Source organism: Callospermophilus lateralis, chromosome 2, assembly GCF_048772815.1.
Source record: "Callospermophilus lateralis isolate mCalLat2 chromosome 2, mCalLat2.hap1, whole genome shotgun sequence".
Lineage (NCBI taxonomy): Eukaryota > Metazoa > Chordata > Mammalia > Rodentia > Sciuridae > Callospermophilus > Callospermophilus lateralis.
In genome coordinates this window covers 31,861,116-31,877,152 of record NC_135306.1, presented here as the reverse complement: position 1 = coordinate 31,877,152, position 16,037 = coordinate 31,861,116, and positions in this window count along the sequence as shown.

Genomic DNA, 16,037 nt, shown 5'->3' with positions numbered 1-16,037 from the left:
TTCCATGGATTTTGAAAAATGCACAGTGTCCTATATCTACCATCACCATGTCATACAGAACAAACTTAATGCTCTAAAAATGCCCTGTTCTCCACCTGTCATCTCCCCAGAAACCCTAACAACCACTGGTCTTTTCACTGTCACTCTAATTTCACCTTTTCCAAAATACCACATAGGTGGAATCATGCAATATGCAGACTCTTCAGACTGGTTTCTTTCACTTAACCATGTGCATTTAAGTTTCCTCTATGTCTTTTGGTGGCTTGATAGTGCATTTTTTCCTACTATGAACTATTACTCCATTGTATGGATGTAACACAGTTTATTTATTCATTCGCCTATCATTTAAGTTACTTCCATTTGGGTGGGGGGAATCATGAGTAAAGCTGCTATAAACACATACCAGTGTGCCTATAAACAGTGTGGAAATGTTCTTGTGGACATAAGGTTTTCAAATCATTTAAATAAATACCTAGGAGCCTCATTGTTTTTTCACTTTGTTGCACTCTGGTAAAGTTCTTCAAGTTTGTCTTATATTTTACTGCCCCAATCCTAAGATCATTCATGTCCCTACATTTAACTCTGTGTGCTTGCACATCCTGAGCACACACATGCCATGAACACATATCAACACTTCCGATTCCAACCCAACAACACAGGGTTCAGCCTAGATTTCCCTTGTTCCATATTGGTGACTTCTTTCTCCAATGGTAAGAAACTTGACTCCCATTATCTTCAACATAATTACTTACTGTATATTTACACTATATTGAACCAATCTACAAAATCCTGGGAGAAGGACTCTTACCTAACTAGTCCTGCTGGCACATTTGGCCCTTTCTAAGCCCTGACTAATTTCATGCCATGGACCTACTAAACTGGCCTCTGTATATACCATTACCTCTGACCTCTGACCTCTGACTTTTGACCTATAGGTACCACAGGCCATTGTTGCCTCATGGACTCTGAACACTTCCCCAACTCCTTCTTCATCCCAACCCAAAAGCCCTCACCATCTTCATCCGCCTTCCCAGTCACAAATCCGCTCTTGGCACCAGCCCTGGGGCCTCCAACTTTCTGGTTATCTGAAAAGAAAAGAAGGGAAGAAAAAGAGAAAGGAAGAAAAGAAAGATAATTTCTTTAAATAGAATAGCATAAGTGTTCACCAAAACAAAACTTAAGAGACAACTTATTTATGTGTTGTTAACAAAACTTGTCTTAAATTCATACCTTTATTATGTTTTCTTACAAAAAGTGATTTCAAAAGGGGTAGGATTTAGACATTGGACTCTGGGAATTATAAGGAGGATGTATAAAACTTGCAGGACTCCCACTGCAGTACTTGTTAGTGACCAATACGGCATAATAATCTCCCACCTCTGTATCTTTCTGCCTGCTGGTCCCTCTTCTTGGACTGTCCTTCTGTGCCTTCTCTCCATCATACACTATCTCCACCTGGAAATCATCGTCTCATCCTGTAAGGCCTATTCGACGTCAGCCTTCCCTTTCTTCGTCAGCCTTTCCCAGCAGGTTTCTCTCGGCCTCCTCGACAGCTATGTTCATCTGTACATTCTTCTTGTAATTGCACTTGCACTCTGTCTACAGACCTGCTTTCCTCATCAGACAAGGTGTCCCTGAAGGTCAGGTAATGAGTTAAATTCACCCTTACACCCCTACCATCAAGTACAGTGGTTGGCACACAGTAATTACTCACTGTATATATAAGAAATGAAGAAATGACTTAAATAAATCCAACCAGATAAGCTACCACCCATCAAGTTTGGGGGGATTCTAAATGTCCTAATGAACCATAAACACATTAAATACATTCTCAAAAATGGCATTTTCCCAGTCTTTTGCTTAACAAAATGTTGCCTTTTATAGACTTCATATCTAGATAATACGCTCTCTACTCTCTCCGTGCTCAGAGATAGCTGCACAGCCTGGTAACCCTCCTATAATTCTTTTTTTTTACTCACAAAGAAGAAAAAAATGTTTGTAGTCATTTTACTATTCCCAGAAAATATGTCCCCTGCATGTCATCTCTAATTTTTATATATCAAAAATCAATTAATCATAGAGCCACAGAGCTAGAATTATCAGAGATCTTTTGCACTCATAACTTCATAGAGGGGATAACTGGGGCCTAAAGAGGTGAAATTACTTCCCCAATGTCATAAAGCAAATTAATAGCAGTGCTCACCCAAGTCTGATGCTTCCTAATCATCTTATCAAATATTCCTACAGTGATAAAAATTCTCCCACCCACACAAAAGCCTTTCAACCACTGGTTCACTTATAAATTGTTCCAGGATAATTGTTAATAATTATTACTAAACATGAATAGGTTTGGATACTAAGCTGTAAAATAACAGACAAAGCCTGCACATACAATTTTTGCCCCTGGCAGAAAACTGAGTGACATGGTAACCAGCGTCCTACTCAATCAACAGGTCACTCTGGTTTGTTTTCGTGAGTGTGTGTGTGCATGTGTGTGTTGTATGTGATGGTTTTTCCCTGATTTCCATTAGCATCATACAAAAAAGGGAAGTTGGAAATATGAAGGCTTCCATTGTTGCCGAGCCATGTGACTCTCGTCTAAATGGCATTAAAATTGTTCAGACATTGAAAGGAAAGCAACTGCACGTACCTAGTGCATTACGTAGGAAAACCAATGTAGGCTGTGTTGCATGCCACCAAGGGCCCCACATGTGACATACAGAGAAAGTGACATAATCCAAATATTCGGCAAAAGCAGCCCACAGTGACAAATGCATCATTTCTGAAGAGGAAGAGAGAGCAGATGGCTCGGCAAGCAATTGTAGAACAGCCAGCTTCCCCCTCCGCACCTCCAAAACCAAATTGCCTCCCAGTGTCTCATCATAGGCCCTGGGGAAGCTCAGAGGCAAAACACTCACTATCACATTAGCAGAAGCCATGTCAGAAGGACGCCTAGGTCATGGTGCTCTGGGCTTGCACCCAAAGGCCCTGAGTTTGCAGTGAGATTCTGCTTCTTCTCCTCTACATTACTGTAAGAGAGTTACTTAATCCCCTTACATTTTATTTCCTTGTCTATTATATAGGACTGATAAATAGAACTCCATAATGTTACAGAAGATACTGAAATCAAAGTGAAGCTTCATTGTTTCTGTGTTTAAAAGTCTCCATGTTTATACTCTTCATCACAAGGGTGGGATGTCTATTTCATTTAGAAACCATTGAGTAAACATTCAGCACATACCCATTGTAAGCCACATACTAGTTAAATGAGAAGACATACAGAAGCTGAGGCTCTTTGGCTGGTAATTTTTAAAAAGATAATTATCTCTTTTTCTTGCGTTACTTACATGGCAGGTGTGGTGGAGAATAAAGTAAATATTTAAATACACAGAGAAAGGATAGAGATGGATATTTCTGTATTATTTGTATAGAAGCCTAACAATTAATAATGACTTACAATTCTAACACTTTATTTTTTTAATGATTTCATAGATTTTAACTGATTTAATCCTCACTCTAGCCTTACAAAGCAGGAATGATTTCCAACTCTTATGGAGCCTGAACACAGGGACAAGTCTAAAATACTTCCCACCATACCATGTTGCCTTTCACGCTAACACCAAGGGTACCAAGGTGGGAAGTGGAAAGTGTCCTCTGGTGAGATGAATCATAATTATTTTTCAATACTCCCATATATATTGTTGGGGCAGAGAGAACACAGGACTCCACTGTTCTGAAACTTCATCAATGGTAATAAGTAAATAAATAAATAAATACGCAGCTAAAATAATCATCAGAAAAACCATAAGAACAAAGCTAAGTAATTTGGATAATCCTTTTTGCTAGCTTTAATCCCACACAATACATTTATTTTACTTGTTTATTCACGAACTGCAAAAGAATCTCCCAAAAGCCAAGACTAGACCAAAATAGCAGAACAAAACTAATTGGTGGATCAATAAAATGCTCCATTCTGTTTGCATAAATAGACATTTTGATGGCAATCCTCTGCTTTGATGGCAACCAAAATAGATTAACTGGATCTTTAATAGATGTATATAATAAGAACCACAGACAATATGCCCTGAAGATCATCTTCCTGGTATTCAGGCAGATGACAGAAATGGAGGAAAGGGGAAAGAATGGTCATGGAGCAACTGTTGCATGTGAGCACCATGCTGGGCCCTTGACATAGTTTAGTTCTTTGAAGTTTCATCTTATCCCTGGGTGCATTTTACAGATGAGGAAACAGAGGCTTAGAGGAGTTAAGAACAGTCCCACTTCTTCACTTTGCCCTACCGCTTCACATTATCTTGGAAAATGCTCTGACCTAGAAGGGTCAGAGCACATGTATGGTAGAGAAGCCCTCCAAGGGGATTGTGGGACCCCAGTCTGTTCATCTCTGTTTGCTTCCTGGCTCAGAAGATGAGCCACCTGATCTTGGATGGGCACCTACAAAATCATGAGCTGAATAAGCCTTTTCTTTTATAAATTAATAATCTCAAGTATTTTGTTATAGGAATGCAAAGATGATTAACATGATGGTCAATAAGAATAAAGGCAAGGGCTGGAGTTGTGGCTCAGCAGTAGAGCACTTGCCTTGACATGTGTGAAGCCCTGGGTTTGATCCTCAGCACCGCATAGAAATAAATAAATAAATAAAATATCCATTGACAACTAAAAAATATTTTTTAAAAAGAATAATGACAGAAGAGGATGCTAATTCACAATGGGGGGGATGTTCTAGGGAAAAATAGAGGTACTTTAGGCAGAGGAGAGTGAAGAGAGGGGAGGGGTTATGAGGTTAGGAAGAATAGTAGAATGAATCAGACATTATGACCCTATGTGCATATATGACTACATGACCAGTGTGATTCAACATCATGTACAACCAGAAGAATGAGAAGTTATACTCCATTTATGTATGTCAAAATGCGTTCTACTGTCATGTATAACTAATAAGAATAATTTTTTAAAAAAGAATACAGGTAAAAGAAATGACCTCAAGATTTAGGATAAAGTCTCTGTTATCCTTCAAGACAAGAATGTCAGCAAAACGGATGGAATTAACTCAATTCTTTTAATGATTGTAAAACAAGATTATACATTTTATGATAGAAAATTGGTGAGTACGTGAAAGAAGAAGTGGAGAAGAATCACCATAATTCCACTCTGATGAGATTGACATTTTTTATTTTTAACATTTCAGCATATTTTCTCCTAATCTTGTTCTGGGAACTTTTTACACACTTGAATTCATACTGACTATATAATTTTGTGTGCCATTTTTTTTGAGTTTATCATTGTCATGAAAATTTTCCCAAGTCTTGAAAAAACTCTTATAACTGTTTAATCTTGAATGCCATTGAATCACAAACATGAGAGATAAGGTCAATGCTTTAAATTGTTTTTGTATATTTCTGTAAGACTTCATCACAGTCACTAATAAAAATGGGATATTAAAAATATTCATTGAAAAAAATATTCATTGGATGAAATATCAATACCAATGCATTCTCAGCACCCTTTAATTTTCCAATCCTCTGATATCCTGTGTACATAGTGCAATTTAGGGCATACTGTGTTTGCTCTCGGGATGTTTCAGACTAACCCTAACTACATAGTATGTTTCATGAGAAAAGGCATTTCATAGGTTCAATTCCTCTTTTTGATTTTAGTCTTTACCAACAATGCCTACCAGAATGTTTCTTCTAAAAAAATTGATCTTATTTAAAAATACTATACCTATAAAATATAAAAAGAAGAATGTTTTATTTCTATTGGTGATAACTCTACCACCAAGACATACTTGATTCCCCCCCTCAAGTTTCATTCTTAGTATCAAATTCTCTTTTAAAAATATTTATTAAAGAATTGATATAATTAAGGAAATAGGGAAAGGTTAACTGGAGAAACGGGTATTTACCTGAGATTTCCCCCACCCCAACATCTACTCATCTATCAAAAACAGAGAGAAATTCTAGAATGAAAAATAAATACACACATAAGGAAGGGTATCCACCTCAATTAATGTGAAAATCCAAGAACTCTGAAAACACAAGGAAACAGGCAAACAAATCTCCCCTCTCCCCTAAATTCAAAATCCTTCAATAAAAGATTCCACAGATATGGAAGTAGATGTAATTCCAAGGAAAGACAATTTAAAACTGATTATTAAAATATTCAGACTCAAAAAAGGTCTAAGGAATGAATTGAGAGAGCAAACATGGGAGATGAAAGAAATTTCAATAAAGAAATAGAAACGTTTAAAAGAAACCAATCAGAACTCCTGGAAATGAAAGACACAATGAACCAGATTAAAAATTCACTTGAAGACATCACGAAAAGATTAGATTGTGTAAAACATAGAACGTCAGCCATTGAAGATATAACCTCAGAACTTGAAGATAGAATATATGAATTTGAGTATACAGAATACAATAAAAGGGAAAAATAATATAATATGATCTGGATACAAGAACACAACATCAAAAAAACAAACCTGAGAATTATTGGAACAAAAAAGAACATGGACATAGAAGATAAAAGCATTATGAACATTTTAAGTGAGATAGTCACAGAAAACTTTCCTTATATCAGAAATGAGATAGACATACCTATACAGTATGCATATAGGACCCCCAAAATATCTAACCAGAATAAAAATTCTCCTAGACATATCATAATCAAAATACCTAACATAAAAAATAAGTAAAGAATATTAGAAGTTGCAAAAGAGAAACATTAGGTTACATTTAGAAGCAAACCAATTACTTCTGACTTCTCAACAAAGACACTAAATTAAGGAGGGCCTAGCATAAGATATTCCAAACTCTAAAAGATAACATTTGATAACCCAGATTGCTATAGCCAGCAAAATTCTCTTTCATATTTGATGGGGAAAAAAAAGACTTTCCACAGTAAGAACAACAACAACAAAAAAATACATGACAACCAAGTTAGCACTCCAAAGAATTCTCAAGGATAAATTTTACATGGAAGAACCCAAAAACAAATCCCCAAACTCCCAAATAAATGAAGATCAACAGAAGATTAATCACCTAAATGAGAATCAAGACAGAATTTTAAAAAATCAAAATGACGGCAAACCACAAACACACATCCATTATAACACTGAATATAAATGGTCTTAACTTCCCAATTAAAAGACATAGATTAGCATAATGGATCAAAAAATGAGATCCAACTATGTGTTGTTTGCCATAGGTAAAAATGCTCACAGACTGAAGGTAAAAGGATAGGGATAGAAAAAAATATTCAACATAAATTGGGTTCAAAAAGAAGCCAGAGTATCTAATCTCATATTTGACAGAGCTGATTTAAAGCAAAAACTTATTCAGAAGAGACAAAGAGGATCATTACATCCTGGTAAAAGGAACAATCCAACAAGAAGATATAACGATAGTAAATATATATGCTCCAAATGTCAACACACCTAATTATATTAAAAAAATACTCTTTGACATCAAATCCCAGGTAGACCCTAATACGATAATATTCTTATCACCAACAGATGTGATAAGAAATCAATAGATACTAAATAATACCAAACTAATTAACACTATAAATCAAACAGACCTACTAGACATCTGAATTTACTTTCTTCTCAGAAGCACATGGAAACTTATGCAAAATAGACTATATTCTAAGTTACGACATAAGTCTTAGCAAATACAAAACAAAATTGACATAATTCATGCATCTTATCACACCATAATGAAATTAAACTAGAAATCAACAGCAAGAAAAATGATAGAAATTACATAAACACACGGTGATTAAACAATACTCTTTTTTTTTTTTTAAAGAGAGAGTGAGAGAGGGAGGGAGAGAGAGAGAGAAAGAGAGAATTTTAATATTTTATAGTTTTCGGCAGACACAACATCTTTGTTTGTATGTGGTGCTGAGGATCGAACCCGGGCGGCACGCATGGCAGGCGAGTGCGCTACCGCTTGAGCCACATCCCCAGCCCAACAATACTCTTTTAAATGAAGAATGAATCAAAGAATAAATGAGAGAAGAAATCAAGAAACTCATAGAAACAAGGGCTGGAGTTGTGGCTCAGTGGTAGAGCACTCACCTAGCATGGGGGAGGCACTGGGTTCCATCCTCAGCACCATATAAAGATAAATAAATAAAGGTATTGTGTCCATCTACAACTAAAACTATTTTAAAAGAAAGAAAGGAAGAAAGAAATTCATAGGAACAAATGAAAACAAAGGTACAACATGTCAAAATCTCTGGAACAGTATGAAAGTAGTACCAAGAGGAAAATTTATTGCATTGAGTACCTACATTAAAAAAATAGGGAGGGGCTGGGTTTGTGGCTCAGTGGTAGAGCGCTCACCTAGCATGTGAGAGGCCCTGGGTTGGATCCTCAGCATCACATAAAAATAAATAAATAAAAGTATTGTGTCCAACTACAACTAAAAAATAAATGAATATTTTCTTAAAAAAATAGGGAGATCCCAGATAAATAAGCTTATGTTCTATCTCAAGGCCTTAGAAAAAAAAATAAATCCAAATCATTAAAAGACAGTAACTAATAAAGATCAGAGCTGAAATTGAGAATAATACACAGGAACGACAAAAAAAGAGTTGGTCTTTAGAAGAGGTAAATAAGATTAATAAATCCTTAAGCAAACTAACCAAAGGCAAAAAAAAAAAGAAGACTCAAATCAACAAAATTAGAGCAGAAAAGGGAGAGAACACCACAGAAACTTCTAAAATCCAGAAAATGACACGAAACTATTTTGAAAATTTATACTCAAAAAAACTGCAAAATCTAGAAGACACTGAAAAAATTCTAGACACATATGACTGCCCAAATTCACCAGGAAGATATAGAAAACCTAAACAGACTAATATCAAATAATGATATTGATACAGCAATTAAGAGTCTCCAACAAAGAAAAGCCCAGGATCAGATGGATTATCAGCTGAGTTCTACCAGACCTTTAAAGAACTAACACCATTGATGCACACTTTCATTTATTTCCTTTCAGTTCTTTAATGTGTTTGTGTATGTGTATGTTCATTGGTGTTTGTTTGGGTGGTAGGATTACATGTTTTGACTATCTTTGTATTTTATACTTTTCAGATTTTCTGTAATGGCTCTGTGTTTGTTATCCAATCTGATAACCAATAAATAGTGTTTGTTGCATGTAAAAAAAAAAAAAAAGAACTAACACCAATCTTTCTCAAATTATTTCATGAAATTGAAAGAAAGAAAACTCTCCCAAATATATTCTATGAAGCCAGTATAATCCTGATACCAAAACCAGTCAAAGACACAGCCAGAAAAGAAAACTACAGACCAATATCTCTGAGGAATATAAATGCAAAAATTCTTAATAAAATATTATCAAAGTGCATTCAAAAACGTATTATAAAGATAATACACCTGGGATCAAGTGGGCTTCATCCCAGAGCTCCAAGGATCGTTCAACTTATGCAATTTAATAAATTGTAATTCACCACTTAAATAGAATTAAGGACAAGAATTATTTGATCATTTCGTTAGATACAGAAAAAGCCTTTGATGAAATACAGCAACCATTAATGTTAAAAACACTAGAGAAACTAGGGATAGAAGGAACTTGCCCCAGCGTATTAAGGCTATATGTGACAAATTCAAAGCCAACACCATATTGAACAGAGAAAAATTGAAAACTGTTCCTTAAAATCAGGAACAAGACAAAGATATCCACTCTCACCACTTCTATTCAATAAAGTTCTCAAAACTCTAGCCAGAGCAATCAGGCAAGAGAAGGAAATTAAACGTATACAAATCAAAAATGAAGTCAAATTATCATTGCTGATGACATAATCCTATATCCAGAAGGCACAAAAAATTCCACCAGGAGACTTCTAGACTGATAAATGAATTTAGCAAAGCAGAAGTATACAATATCAACACTAAAAAAATCAATAGTTTTTCTATACTACAACAGTGATTCAGCTGAAAAAGAAATAAAGAAAACCAACACTTTCACAATAACCTCAAAAAACAATCTGGGAATTAATCCAACCCAGGAGGTAAAAGATCTCTACAATGAAAACTATATAACACTGAAGAAAGAAATTGAAGTATCACAGAACATGGAAACCTGCCCCCACCCTGTGTTCTTAAATAGGCAGAATTAATATTGTTAAAATGACCATACTATCAAAAGCATCATACACATTCAATGCAATTCCCATCAAAATACCAATAGCATTCTTCACCTAACTAAAAAAAGAAAGAAAAAAAAACAGTCCTTAATTTTGTTTGGAAGACTATGAGACTTAAAATAGCCAAAGCAATTTTGAATAGAAAAGTGATGCAGGACACATCACAATACACAATCTCAAATTATACTACACAGCTACAGTAGCAAAATCAGCATAGTATTGACATCAAAATAGATATGCAGACACAGAGACAAACCAAATACTTATACCATCTGATATTTGACAAAACTGCCAAAAATACATGTTGGAGAAAAGACCACCTTTTTAATAAATGATGCTGGGAAAACTGGATGTCCATATGTAAAAGACTAAAATTCATCCCTATCTTCCATTTTGCACACACAAAAAAGTAAAATCAAAATGGATCAAAGACTTAGGAATCAGGCCAGTAACATTGCAACTGTAATGTTCAGTGATCCCAGAAATACTATATTCATCCCAAAACAGAAAACCCTAAGAAAAACTTTAAAGGACAATAATGTCCACAGTGAAGTGCCCAGGAGATGATGAGGCTCAGAAATACAAGCAATCATTAAAGGATCTGGTTTTCATGAAGAACATAGATTGAATAACAGAGGGCCTTGTAAGTCATGGAAAATTCTTGATTTTTCTCTGAAAGAGTTGAAAAATGGGTTTTAAAAAGAGTGACATGAACTGACTTGGGTTTTTGGAAGCCCATACCGTTGAAAATTGAGATGTACAAGAATGAAATAGGAAGAAGTAGGAAGCTATTTTAAAAATCCGGAATCTTGACTCCAAAGGGCATAACATGCTCTGTGTGGAGGTCTTAGGCAGATATGGAATGGGCTGCCTGGAAAGGCAGAGAGCATTCAGTCGCTGGAGGTCCGTATGTAGAAAAGCTCCTGGCAAGGATATTGAAGAGGCCCTACCACCTAAGAGTCATTTCCACACTGAGACTCCCTGGTCCTTGCCTAAAATATCCTATACCCCCAGACAGCCTGATGATCCATATGATGCTTGTCATTTATTTCTTACTATAAAAACAGTATATTTACTAGAGAAAGTTAAATTTTTATATTTAAAGATATAGGTAAACAAAATGAGAAGAAATAAGAACACAGTCCCAACCACCGATATGTGTGTGTGTGTCTCTGTGTGTGTTTGTGTGTGTGTGCGCATGCGCGTGTGTACACCTATACTTGTATTACATTATCCTGGTAGATGTATCTTCAGATACATACATGATAGAAAGCATAGGTTTTCCCACAACTAAGCAAAATTTCTGTCTTTGTGGTCTTTTATAATCTTTTGAATACAATCTATGGTTAATATATTCCCCTGTTAATTTGTATTTCCTACCAGAATAAGAAACCCCTTAAAACTTGAAGTAATGGGTGATATAAATAAGACAGAAACTGGCAAGGTCTGCATAGTCTTAAGATATTTAAATGATGGAATAAAGTCTTCCCCCAGGAGTGCCTCCCACCTAGCTCTGAGAGGTGGATTTCAAAGTGTGTCCTATTATCATCTCCACAATCCTCTTCTAGCGTCAGCTGCCTCTCCTCTGTCATCGTAACAAGCTACATCCCATGTCAAGTGACAGGAACATAATGAGAAGAGAGCCAAGGAACATCCGTCATCCTAATTGAACCTCAGCGGTCTCATCTTACCTTTCCCTTGTTATCTCTGGGTATCTTGTGACATTACAGCAATCATTCATCCCATGAGCACTTAAAAGTTTGCTATATTCATCATATTAACACCAAGAGTGACAACTTGGTATGTCTTCAGATATAGCATCGGTAGAGTCATCCAACAACATTTACTGAGCATGTATTTTGTACCTGGTGCCATCCTCAACATTTTGGGATAAAGCAGGGGACAAAATGAGAAAAATCTCTGTCCTCATGGAGCTTCCATTCTTATTGAAGTGAAAATAGGCAATAAAAATCTAAGTGTTAGATGATGATAGGTACAATGGAGGGAAACAAAGTCAGGAAGGAGGAGAGGTAGTGATAAGAAGGAGGAACGGGGATTGTGATTTTAAATGACATGATCAGGAACGTCCTGCACAAAAACAATGAATTTAGAACAAAGGCCTAAGGTAGGGAAAGGAGTGGACCATAGGGACAGGAGGGGGAGAACATTCCAGGCAGTGGCCACAAGACAGTGGAGTACTTGGGCATGTGGAGACAAATGTGGGTGGAACAGAGTAAGGAGAAATGCAATAGAAGATGAGCTCAGAAAGGTAGCTAAAAGCAAGATCACATAGGACTTCATAAATCATTGAGAGACTTGAATTTTTCTTTGAAGGAAGTGGAACCCATTGGTGAGTATTGAGCATAATAGTGACATCATGTGACCTGGGTTTTGGAGGATCACTTCAAAGCAGATTATAGTGGGCAAAAATAGAAGCAGGATATCAATCCATAGGCTGGAAATTTTCAGGAGACAGTGGCTTGTGTGCATCTGGGAAGAGGCAGCCAGATTCTGCAGTTTTTTGAAGACACAGCCTCAGGATATGGTGACAGTTTTGAGACAGGATATGAGAAAGAGGAGTCAAGTCATCCAAATTTTTGATCCTGGATCTGAAAGAAGAGAAGTCTCATTTACTGAACAGGGAGCATCGTGGAAAGAGTGGGTAATCGGAATTCAGCTTGGACATTTGAGCTGCTTAGTCATCAGAGTGGTTGGATATGTTAGTGGGTCTGCAACTTGGGGAGAAGGCCATGTTAGAAATTTGAGAGTTATCAACATATAAATGGCTCATAGACTGTAAGAGATTACGTAGGTAGTCAATGTCGATAGAAAATCAAATAGGCCCAAGGGCTCAACATGGGATAGGCCAATATTTAGAGCTCAGGCTCATGTGGAGGAACCAGAAAGGTAGACAGGGCAGGGGACAAATACCAGCATGCAGAAAGTCTTTATGCCAACTTCAGGGAAGACGTAAGTGAAAAGCATTAATGAAAGAGAAAGTGCACATTACCAGTGTGACAACCCTGAGAGACCAAGACGATGTGGTACTGTAATAGTGTCTGATTATGAAGAATGAAAAGAAAGAAGTACTGACCCCCAAAACACCATCATTGGTGTGGAGCTGTAGTTCAGTGGTATAACACGTGCCTAGTGTGCACCTGGTCCTAGATTAAGTCCATGAAAAAGAGAAAGGAAGAAGAAAACACTGTCTTTAATCTCATTTAAAGCCATTTCCAACAATTTTCAACTATAATCTGACCTTAATGATCATATAATATTCCATTACATAAATGATAAATTATTTTATGCTCTTATTACCAAACATTTATTTTTTTACATCTTGTGGGTATTTCAAATATTTTTGATGAACATCTTTCTAACCATTTCTTTGTAGGTATAATTATTTTTTTTCAAATATAGTCCCATAAATATAATTACTGAATTAAAGGTGGAACACATTTTAAAAGGGTTTTAATATATATTTTCAGGCTGGTTTCTATAATCGTTGCACCAATTTGCATTTCTGCTAACAGGGTAAAAGTGTATTTTCAAAATGTTAGTTTATTTTCTTTTTAATTGTTAGAAAACCAGGTCTCTTTTTTCCACTGACTCTCTTGATTATCAAATTAGATATTTTTCATATGCTTATTGGTCTTGGTACTTCTTTCTTTTTTTGATAACTGGCCAATTTTGTATATAATTTCAATCACAAATTAATGATCTTATCTCTTTGTCTGTCATCCATGTTGCAAATATTTCCCCAGTTTGTCTTTTGCTATCATATCATTTTTTTTTTGTTCTATCATATCATTTTAGGGGACATGGGCTCTGCTGACTTTTATTTGGTTGGAGGTGACCAATCTTTCCTATTTGTTTCTATTTCTGGAACCATATTTGGAAGACTTTCCTCAGGCTTTCCCGGATTTTCTACAAGACCACTATGATTGCATTTTGTTTTTATCCATCTGAATCATTACCCCTTCAGGAATTTATGTAAAACAGGAAACAGGAATTTGCTTTGAGTTATTTTTTTTAGGTAGGGTCAAGTTATATCAGTCCTTGCATCAGTAATTTGCTGCATACCTTCAAGGGCATTCCATTTTCAATAGGAAGGATGAATGACTTGCTCTCTAGACAAGGCACATTGACATCTGAATTCTGATTTTTGGTGTTACCTTTTGCCTTCCTTGGTATATGCATCAGGTATAGGATGATCTGGACAACTAACACCTTGGATTCTCTTGCCACCACAAAAACTTTCTGATTATGTTCCAGCCTGTCAATGCTATTGACACCACAGACTCAACACAAACCTCTTGAGGTACTTAGGCCATTGAAAGCTATGTTCTATAATTAAGAAGGAAAAATTAAATAAGAAATATTTACATGAACATTGATACAGAAGTCTTCAACAAAATATCAGAAAACAAAACTGAATTCAGCAATATAGTCAAAGGATTTTTTTTACACCATGACCATGTGGGATTCATTTTAGGTGATGTTTCAATGAATGAAAATTGATCAATGTTACGCACCATGCTAACAGAATGAAGAAAGAAAACCACATCATCTTAATTGATGCAGACAAATAATTTGACAAAATTAAACACCATTTAATGATAAAAGGGGTAATAAAAGGAAACTATCTCAACATATTAAATGCCATATATAAAAAATTCACAGTGACTATCATACTCAATGATGAAAGAATGAAAGCTTCTTATAAGATTAGAAATAAGGACACTTACTTTCACTAGGACTTCTAGCCAGAGAGATTAGGCAAGAAAAAGAAATTCTATTTCATATGAATTAGAAATAAAGAAGTCAAATTATCTCTTTTTTTGCAAATAATATGATCTTGTGTGTAGAAAACCCAAAGACTCCACCAAAACAAAACAAAGCAAAACAAGCAAACAAAGGTTAAAAAGCTAATAAATGAATTCAGTAAAGCAGCAGTATACAAAGAGAACACACAAAATTAAGTTGTATTTTTATACTAACAAAAAATAATCTGAAAAGGATATTATAAAATAAATCCATTTACAATAGCATTGAAAAGCGCAAAATACTTAGGAATTAACCAAAGAGATGAAACACTTGTACAATAAAACTACCTATCATTGATGAAAGAGATTAAAGAAAGCATAAATAAGTGGAAACAGTCCATGTTCATGTGTTGAAAGATTTAATTTTGTTAAGATGTCAATATTACCCAAACCAATCTACATGTACAATGCAAAAATTCCAGTAACATTTTTGCAGAAATAGTCTTTCTAAAATCCACATGTAGTCTCAAGGAATTCCAAATAGCCAACATAATCCTGAAAATGAAAAACAAAAGAACTCAAACTTCCTGATTTCAATATTTACAACAAGCCACAGTGATCAAAACAGAGTGCTACTGCCAGGAAGACAAACATATAGTCCATTGGAATAGGACAGAAATAAGCCCTCACTGACATGGCCAAATGATTGTTGGGTTCCATGACCATTCATCAGGGAAATATCAGTCTTTTCAACAAAGATACTGGAAAAAAAACTAAATCTCCAGATGAAAAAAAAAATGAAGTTATATCTTTACTTGATACCATATGCAAATGTTAACTCAAGTGAACCAAAGATTCAAATGTAATATCCGAAACCTAAAACCCTTTGGAATAAAAATAGAGTAAAACTTCATGACATCGAATTTCACAATGACTTCTTGCACATGATATCAAAGGCACAGGCAACAAAATAACAAATAGACAAACTAAACTTCATGAAAATTTTGTGCAAAAAAAGACAGTATCAACAAAGTAAAAAAGCAAGTCACAGAATGGGAGAAAATATCTGAAAATCAT